This window comes from Vombatus ursinus, unplaced genomic scaffold (assembly GCF_900497805.2).
Source record: "Vombatus ursinus unplaced genomic scaffold, bare-nosed wombat genome assembly UNPS02000580.1, whole genome shotgun sequence".
Taxonomy (NCBI): domain Eukaryota; kingdom Metazoa; phylum Chordata; class Mammalia; order Diprotodontia; family Vombatidae; genus Vombatus; species Vombatus ursinus.
Window position 1 is genome coordinate 21,315,275 of NW_020940358.1, and position 6,176 is coordinate 21,321,450.

A 6,176-nucleotide genomic window follows, 5' to 3' on the forward strand; every position below is an offset into this window, starting at 1 on the left:
TCCAGAGCAATGGGGTAGCAGCAAATGGGGAAAAGAGGAATGCATCTACATGACAAGGGAGAGCACTTTAGGCATGAGGAACAGTTAGGATAAAGGCAAAGAGAGAGAAGACAGAAGGTTATGTGCAAGGATCAGCAAATAATCAAGTATAGCAGGACCACAGAGTGCATGGAGGTAAGTAATATGTACAACAATTAGAAAGATCAGAAGGAGTAAGGTTGTAAAGAACTTTAAATTCCAAACAGAGAAATTTACATTTAATCCAAAGGGCGACTACAGGAGTCCAGGTTAAAAAATAATAAGGGCCTGAACTGGGTTGATGGCTGTGAGAGTGGAGTCAAGACATATAAGAGATGTTGTGGAGAAAGAAATGACAAGGTTGCGAACTTGGATGACTGAAAGAATGATGGTACTTTAGACAGAATTAGAAATAAGGAAAGGTTTGGAGAAAATAAAATGAGGTTTGCTTTGGGTATGTTAAGTTTGAGATGCCTATGGGCCATCTGGTTCAAAATATCTAAGATATGAATAATTATATACACAGGCTATGAACGAACATGGGGAAAAAATTCTCCAAATGCCCAATAATTAGAAAATGCAAATGAAAGCAGCTCTGGTCTTCCACATCATATCCATCAGACTGACAAAGGTGACAAAAAAGGACAATGACAAATGTTAGAGGGGCTGAGGTAAAAGAGAAACATTAATGTCTCGTGAGTGGAGCTGTAGATGAGTACAACCATTCTGGAAAGCCATTTGGAACTATGCCCAAAAAGTCACTAAATTCTGCCCTGGACCCAATGAGAGTTACTACTAGGACTCTACCCCAAAGACATGAAAAAGGAAAAAATGTCCTGTGTACAAAAATAATTCTAGTAACCCTTTTGGTAATAATAAAGTACTAGAAACAAAGAGATATCCATCAATTGGTGAATGGCTGAATAAATTAAGGTATATTCACATAATGGAATACTATTGTGCCATTAAAAATGGGAAAAGGGATGATTTTAGAGAAACCTGGGAAATCTTACATGAATTGATGCCATAAAGTATGCAAATCAAGGAGAAAAATTTATAAAATAACACTATTTCAAAGACAAAATTTTAATAGAATTAAGAACTCTGGCAAATGCAAAGGCCAATAATAATTCCAGAGGACAGATGACAAACTATGCTACCGACCCCCTGTCAAAGAAGTGATAGATTCAGGATGTAGAGTGAGATACACATTTTTGGACATGGAAAATATGGAAATTCTGGAGGTTTTATTGTGCATACTTGTTACACAGTCTTTTTTTTTCTTTTAAGTTGGGGCTGAATGAGAATATAAAAATAAAAGCATATTGATTAAAAATAAAATGAAAGATAAAAAAATAAATCTAGGTAAATACTTCTATACTTTTCTTTACAGAGATAGGGAACTATGGGTATGAAACATTGCATATGTCAGCCTTTTTTTTAATATTGAATTTTTTTTCTGAACTGATTTTTTTCTTCCTTATTAATCTTAATTTCAAGAGACAGATCTCTAAGATCTAAAGATGGAGGGATAGATTGGGGAATGCAGATGATAAAAAAAACAAATTATATTTTAAAATTACTCTAAATTAAATAAAAATCTAGGTAAGATATTTCTATCATTCCCTATTAACTGGTTCCTTCCCTACTGTTTTCAAAAGTGCCCGAATGTCCACAATTCTTAAAAATAACAACTAGATCCTACCATCCCCTCAAGTCATCGTACTATATCTCTCCTCCCTTTTTCAGTCAAACTCCTTGAAAAAATTGTCTATACTCACTCCCCTTCTCTCTTTCACTCCTCAGTGCTTTGTAATCTAGCTTTTGTACTTAACACTTAATTAAAATTAAAAGGTCCTATTCCTTCTTGATCTAACTGCTGTATTGGGTACTCTGCTCCTGGATACTCTCTGGGTTTTCATGACATTATTGTCTCCTGATTTACCTCCTCCTAGCCTGCCCAGTCCTCCTCAGCCTCCTTTGTTGTCCCATCATCCATTTCATGCCATGTAATTGTGGGCATTCCCTAAGGATCTTTCCTAGGTCCTCTTCTCCCTCTCTACTCTTTCTTGGTTATCTCATCAGATCTAATTGCTTTAATTAACATTTTAATACAGATGACTTCCATATCTACATACTCAGTCCCAGTATGTCCTCTGAGTTTCAGGTTCATGTCACCATTGGACTAGTTGACATTTGAAATTATATGCCTGGAGACATCTTAAACTCATCATATCTAAAATTAAACTCGTTATCTTTCCCCTTAAATCCTTCCCGTTTCTAGATGTTCTTATTTCTATGGAAGGCACCACCATTCTTCTAGTTTCCCAGTCGTATTGTCTTAGCATTTTCCTAGATTCTCCTCTCTTCCTTATCTCATACAGACAATCAGTTGCCAAATCTTATTATTTCTACCTTCACAACTCCTGTATCCAAGTCCTTCTCTCAACAGCACAGCTACTGCCTTAGTTGAGGACCTCATTAACTCTCACCCTGACTATTGCAGCAGCCTCCTAATTGGTCTCTTTGTCTCAAGTCTCTCACTACTCAATTCCATCCTACAAATTGCTATCAAATTAATTTTCCTTAAGTGCAGATCTGATCATGTGACTCCTCTACTCAACCAACTCCAGTAGCTTCATACTCACCTCTTCCTATTGCTTCCTATGGCCTCGGGGATAAAATACAAATTCTTCTCTTTAGCTTTTAAAACTAAACCTCACCTATCTTTCCAGCCTCATAGAACATCACTTTCTCACATTCTGTGATCCAGTCAAACTAGCCTTCTCACTCTTCCTCACACATGACATTATACTTCTCATTCCATATCTGTGAACTGGCCATCCCTCATTCCTAGATTGTACCCTCTCTTCATCTCTGCCTTCTTGAGTACTTCTCTACCTTTAAAATGAAGTCAAGCACCATCTTCTGCATGAAGATTTTCCTAATTCCTCCTCTTCCAGTGCCCTCCCTCTCAAATTCCTATTTTAATTTATTGGTATATATTTGTATTTATTGACATTAGCTCTATATTGAATGTATTTTGGGGGGTTTTGATAATTTATTTATTTTTAGTTTTCAACATTCGTTTCCATAAGATTTTGAGTTTTAAATTTTCTACCCCTTCCACTCCTCTCCCCCTACTAAAATGGCAGCATGCAATCTGATATAGGCTCTTCTTATACATTCATATTAAACATATTTTCCCATTAGTTGTGATGTAAAGAACAATTCGAACCAAGAGGAGGAACCCCAAGAATAAAGCAAGAAAACAAAACAACAAAGGAAAAGGAGAGCAAATAGTATGCTTCCATCAGCATTCAGACTCCATACTTCTTTCCCCGGATGTGGATAGCAATTTCAATCGTCTTTTGAAGTTGTCTTAGATTCTTGCATTGCTAAGAAGAGCCAAGTCTATCAAAGACAATCATCACACAATGTGGCTGTTACGGTGGACAATGTTCTGGTTCCTCTCATTTCACTCTACATCAGTTCATGTAAGTCTTTCCAGGCTTTTTTGAAGTCTGCCTGCTCATCATTTCTTATAGCACAATAGTATTCCATTACATTCATATACCACTTGTTCAGCCATTCCCCAATTGATGGGTATCCCCTCAATTCCCAATTCTTTGCCACCACAAAAAGAGCTGCTATAAATATTTTTATCCATGTGGGTCTTTTTCCTGTTTTTATGATCTCTTTGGGATACAGCCCTAGAAGCACTATTGCTGGGTCAAAGGGTATGCACATTTTTATAGCCCTTTGGGCATAGTTCCAAATTGCTCTCCAAAATGGTTGATCATTTCACAATTCCACCAACAATGCATTAGTGTTCCAATTTTCCCACATCTTCTCCAACATTTATCATTTTCCTGTTTTGTCATGTTAGCCAATTTGATAGGAGTGATGTGGTATCTCTGAGTCATTTTGATTTGCATTTCTCTAATAATAGTGATTTAGAGCATTTTTTCACATGACTATACATAGCTTTAGTTTCTTCCTCTGAAAACTGCCTGTTCATATCCTTTGACCATTTATCAATTGGGGTATGACTTGTATTCTTATAAATTTGACCTAGCTCTCTATATATGTTAGAAATGATGGGGGCAGCTAGGTGGCACAGTGGATAGAGCACCAGCCCTGAAGTCAGGAGAACCTGAGTTCAAATCTGGCCTCAAACCAAACACTTGACACTTACTAGCTGTGTGACCCTGGGCTAGTCACTTCACCCAAATTGCCTAAAAATTAAAAAAAAAATTTTGAGTCTGTGCACTCTCCACTCAGAGTAACCTTGTCCAGAGAACCCATGTGTGCTGGAGGCAGCAGTACTGTGCTGGAGGTAGCTGCCAGTGGAGCAAGCTGGGGTGGGGTGGGGACGGGTCTGAAGAGGTAGAGATACCATCTCTGCTCCAAGCCAGGATCATTATGACTTGGAGGCAAGGAAGTAAAGAATCTACAGGACAAAGGTCTGCTGGTGCCTGCCCATATCGTCATACCCATCTTCTACCGACTGAATATCTCCAGTGCTTATGAGTACCTGGAGTTTCGATTCACTAAGGCTATGTGACTGTGTGGAACCCTAACCTTCACCTTTCAGATGTGACAGGCTTTGATCTGTGGGGCTCAGTGCTGGCTCTAGGCATTGTGTGTACTGTCTATACCAGTCTGGGTGGGCTGAAGGCAGTCATTTGGACAGATGTGTTCCAGACAGTGGTCATGCCACTGGGACAGTTAGCTGTTGTCATTGTGGGAGCTGCCAAGGTGGGCAGCTTGGGGCATGTTTGGGATGTGGCTTCACAGCATGGCCGTATCTCTGGGACTGACCTGAATCCAGACCCATTCGTGCAGCACACCTTCTGAAGTCTGTCTTTTGGGGGAGTCTTTATGATGCTCTCCTTATATGGAATAAACCAGACCCAGAGACAGCGCTACCTCAGCTCCCACAGTGAAAAGACTGCTAATTCTTTCCTGCTACGCTGTATTTCCCTGCCAGCAGGTGGTCCTCTGCGCTGGCTGCCTCATCGGTCTCGTCATGTTTGTCTATGACCCCAACCACCCCCTAGCACCAGAGCAAGCTCAAGTCTCCTCTGACCAGATGGTCCTGTACTTTGTGATGGAGGTCCTGGGGGAGCTGCCTGGCTTCCCTGGGCTCTTTGTTGCCTGTCTCTTCAGTGGTTCTCTCAGCACTATCTCCTCAGCTTTCAATTCACTGGCAACAGTCACCATAGAAGATCTTATCCGACCCCACTTCCCCAGTATCTCAGAGCAGCATGCCACCTTGATTTCCAAGGTCCTTGCTATAGTCTATGGCCTGGTATGTCTGGGAATGGCCTACATCTCCTCCTTAATTGGGCCTGTGCTGCAGGCAGCAATAAGCATCTTTGGGATGGTTGGGGGACCTCTTCTTAGACTCTTCTGCCTTGTCATTTTCTTCCCTTGTGCCAACTCAATTGGTACAGTGGTGGGTCTGCTGGCTGGACTCATCATGGCCTTCTGGATTGGCATTGGGAGTATGGTGAGCAGCATGGCCTCAAATACAGTGCTCCCTCCCCACAATGGCATTGGCTTCCCCTCATATGGAAATATGACAGATGTCACTATGACCACAACGATGCCCTCAGCAGTGTCCAGGCCCACAGGATTGCAGCAATTCTACAACCTATCCTACTTATGGTGGAACAAGGGGCCAGCCCCCAAACCCTTGGACAATTTACCCAGTGTTGCCACAGCTGTTTGCCCTCCTGCCCATCTCCTGTCGGAACCGTCTACCTTGCCAGGACTATCGCCAAGACCTCTCTTATAGGACAGAAAAGGTACCAGAGAAGATAAGCAATGGAAAGCTGACCAGCTGTGGGGAAGAGGAAGTGGTGGTAATACCTGAGCAAGGCCACATCCAGGAGGACCATGATCATGCCTTCATACTGTGACCTGGGAGCAGAAGAGAATCCATTGTCTCGGATTCTCCTTCTACCCATGAGGCAAACACATCAACCCTCTCTCCCAGTAAACCAACAACAAGCCTGTGTCTATTCCAGCAGGGTTATCTAAGCCTGGTGACCCAGTATGCACCAGAGGACCATCTTTCCACATGATGTACCCTACACAATAGCTGGAGCCATGATTTCCTGTCACTCACCATCTTGTTATTTCTGATTATT

General features: G+C 41.2%; 1 pseudogene; it reads left to right on the forward strand.

Moving 5' to 3' along the window:
- The first annotated feature begins 4,324 nt into the window (after nt 1-4,324).
- Nucleotides 4,325-5,945, forward strand: LOC114032858 (annotated as a pseudogene).
- The last annotated feature ends 231 nt before the right edge of the window (nt 5,946-6,176 follow it).